The following is a 4,090-nucleotide window of genomic DNA, read 5'->3' as shown; positions in this document are numbered from 1 at the left end:
GGCGCTCCCTTTCCTCCCGAGACTGACGCCCCAGCTCCTGGTGAGGGGAGATCCCGCGGCCATCTCTCTCTCCGGACGGGAAACGGGCCCGCGCTCCGGCCGGAGACAGACGGCGAATCCTCCTCTCCGCGGGAGAACGCTGGCGGCGGCCCTCTCTGTCCGCTCGGTCGGGGGAGAAACGACGATCCTCTCTCTCCGCGGAGGCGGCTCGACGGCGGCTTCCTCTGTCCGCTCTATCCGGGGAGACACGACGATCCTCTCTCTCCGCGGAGGCGGCTTGGCGACGGCCTTCTCTGTCCGCTCTATCCGGAGACACACAACGCACCTCCCTCTCCACGGGAGGAGGCTGGCGACAGATTTCTCTGTCCGGGGATGAACGGTGATTATCTCTCTCCGCGGAGGCGGCATGGCGACTGTCCTCTCTCTCGCTTGAACGAAGCCGGCGGCGACTCCTCCTGTCCGGTGACCCACGACGGGTTCTCGACCCGGAAGGGGACCGCCCACGGCGTTCCCTCCCCAGTGACAAACGGCGCCGCTCCCTCACCCGGGAAGGCGAACGACGCTGCTCTCTCTCCGGGGACCGGCGTCGGTTCCCTCTCCCGGTGGAAAGCGAACGTCCGCCCTCCTCCGAGCGAAGCTCCCACTCTCTGGCCAGGAACCCTCGAACCATGTGGTCCCACCCATCCGGGGCCGCGGCCCAGTCTCCCACTCCATTGACGCTGGGGGACTCGGCTGAGCCAGCTCGCCCGCCATCAGCTCCCACCTCCCGTGAACCGGCAGCGCCGCTCGGCTCCTCCTCCTTCTCCTCTCTCGGGTCCGTTTGGACCGACGCGTCAGTTGAAGACGCCCGTTGGGGCCCCGCCTCCAACGTTCGAACCCGCTGGAGAACTCCCTGGACTCTCAACAGGATCCCCGCCTGACCTTCCAAGACGCTGGCCTCCAGGGCGTCCAAGCGAGCGTCCATTCGGCCCGGGGAGTCCAACTCCAAAAGGCGCGCCTCGACCCGAACCAGAGAATTAAAGATTTCCGACATGGTGAGCTGCTGCTGTTCCAGAACTCCAACACCCGGTCCGTGCTCCGCGGGGTCCATGAATGGCTTTGTGATACTGTCAGGACCCGACCCGGGTAATAGTTGGACCAGTAACGGAGCACAGAAACCAGGAGTTTTGCAGAAACGATAATCTTTACTTCTCAGAAGTTAACACAAACAAAGATACACCTCACAGGGCGACACGGTAAAGCAGGTGAACACAGGGAGACGAGTAGGTCACTCAACATTAGATTATCACAAAGCACTGAGCAAACATAGAACGCCTGGCTAAAAGGCAATGTCAATCAAATCAGTGGCACAGCGCGCAGCTGGGCACACGGCTGTAGCCTGTCTCCTCATCACCAGGGGAGAAAGGGGGGGGAAGGAGCGAGCCAGAGTGGAAAGACGGGGCCGAGGCCAGGGTCAGAGTGTGACAGTGGCAGGATCAAAGTTATACAATCCACTTTATTATGTGAAGAGCCTGTTCTGCCCTGAATCGGGTAAACCCCTCCAGCTTCTTCAATATGTATAGCATAATCTGTGAAGAAGAGAAATGCAATGATCAATTGGTGATGCATAACCTTCCTGACTGACAGTACTTCAGAATGACATGAGGTTAAAAATTATACATTTTTTCATGCTTCCATGATGCATACCTCAGGAAGCAATACATTCATTATAAAGTCCAGGTCTTCTAGCTCTCTGGACAGCTGTAGTGTGGCCCTTATGAGCCTGATCAACTCAAAGGTCTAATGGGGGGAATAGACATAATTAACTGACCACCAACAATACATGTATACAGTAAGATTGTATCTTCTGAACATTAGAAATACCTCAAGGTCTTTGAAAATGTTAACTTCTTGTGTTTCAAAGTCTGCCGGAGTTTGAGGTATCCCTCCTTATTGTTGTGGAGATGAACTCTGCTGGAACGTTGCTGTCCTGACATCAGCATTGTGTGAAGAGCCTGAGAAAGCAGATGCAAATTAAACCAAAATAATACAATATGCAAAGTAACATGAATAACTTTACTTTTAAATTTGAGAATATTTTACCTTGATTTCTGGTCCTGTTACCACCCCAGCAAACCCATGTCTGCTTAATGCAACGGTCCTGTAGTGAAATTGAATATTCCCATAATTACCAACATAAATTTAAAGCACACTGTCCAGAAAACGCCTATAGAAAACGTATTGCTAACCTTACGAGTGGATGATCACAGCCACAACAAAAACTGTCCACTGGGCTGTTTGGTTAGATTCCAGAACAGTCAGTATGGAGCCAACCTTGGCACCTATGGCACTGGACCATTAGGGGGTTCTTGACTTCAGGATACAAGGATCTAACAAGTCAAACATATGCACATTATTTATTTATTTATTTTTACTCAAGTGACATTTGCAAATTTCACAATTTGTCCCGTCACTAACCTGTTTTGGAAGATGCAGACATGAATGGAGGCTGCCATACAGTGAAGAATCTGATCCTAAAAGTTAAAAACATGAAACATAAGGTAGGGTGACCATACAGTATGTCCCGTTTTGTGCGGGACAGTCCCGCATTTCAGTGACTTTTCAAGCGTCCCGCAAATTGAGACGCTGTCCCGCATTTTGATTGATGGGCTCCAGTTTTCTAGCCTGGTAAACCCTCCCTCCGGAAATCTCATTTCCATTTGATTTCAGGAGTGAGTCTGGCCTGAACCGCCTTTCTGCAATATTCGCTGTGGGCTGGAGTTGGGCGGGAGTAATACCGTTGACTGACAACCCCTTCAACCAATGATCGTTTTTCCCCTTCAGCCAATCAGCAGTTCATTTTGACGAGCTCCAGACTATGTGACGCAACGGGACTTTTGGGACGGCCATGCCGAAAATAGGTTGCCTTATTGGGATACATATGTGTCACTCCCCGCCCCTGCCGGTTCTCTAAATTTATATTTTTAAATAGGCTCTGTCATGATTAATTGACCACATATATGAAGTTAAACAACTAAATTCTATCCAAACGATATGTTAATAGTAAATTCCGTGCCTCAAAAAAGAAGTTTGAGACCGTTTTAAGAACGAAACTAAGAAGTGACGGCACTCGGACAACAACAATGGCTGCCGTTCGTCTTTTGACGGCGGCTCTCAGGCTGCACTCGGCTTCATTCGGGCTCACTCGAACTCGCCACCTGATTGGCCAACTGTCGCTGTCAATCACAGAACGATGTGCGACGACGCTGATTGGCTCGTCAGTTCGGCGTATAGAGCGATTATTGCAGAAAGGCGGTTCAGGCCAGACTCACTCCTGAAATCAAATGGAAATGAGATTTCCGGAGGGAGGGTTTACCATGCTACTAGTTTTCAAATATGCGTTTAAAATCTCGATTTCATCAATTAACTGGCTGTGCGCAGCGGAGCAGTGGAGCCTGTCATCAGGGGCCGAGTGTGTGTGTGTGTGTGTGTGTGTGTGTGTGTGTGTGTGTGTGTTTGTGTGTTTGTGTGTGTGTCGAGAGGAGAAGAGGAGAAACGCTGCCCCAATTAAAACACTCGCCCCAAAACACACTCGCCCCTATGTTTTTCGCCGACCGAGGCCGCCAGATATACCCGGGGCGAGTGTGTTTTGGGGCGAGTGTTTTTCTTTGGACGAGGCGGCCGCTTGTGAACGAGCAGTGAATTAAATCACGTGTTGCTGGTGGAATACAAGTCGGAAAGTAATAATCAGCAGCTCAACAACATATAAGAGGATACAAGAGCTATCTGTGCAAAAGCTGCAACGTGTGCATATTTAAGCAAGTATTTTAAAACAGTGAAAGCTACCGAGGAAAAAGAAAAAAAAAGTAATAGACCCCGCCAGGACTCAAACTAACGACCAGTGACCACGTTGTGAATAATTATAAACAAACAACCTCCTGGTGCTTGCTTCCAAGTTGGAGGGTAAACCGAAGGTATTGAAGAGGAGAATGTTATGGTCATCAGAGATCAGAGGATTTAGCAGCTGCCCAGCCATTCTGATAATGTTAGGAGCAATGGACCTGCCAACAGTGACACTACGAGCAGGTAGGGTCCAACCAGTCTGCACAGA

Source organism: Gymnoscopelus microlampas, assembly GCF_963454915.1.
Source record: "Gymnoscopelus microlampas genome assembly, chromosome: 7".
NCBI classification, from domain to species: domain Eukaryota; kingdom Metazoa; phylum Chordata; class Actinopteri; order Myctophiformes; family Myctophidae; genus Gymnoscopelus; species Gymnoscopelus microlampas.
Note: the sequence above shows the minus strand (reverse complement) of the source record.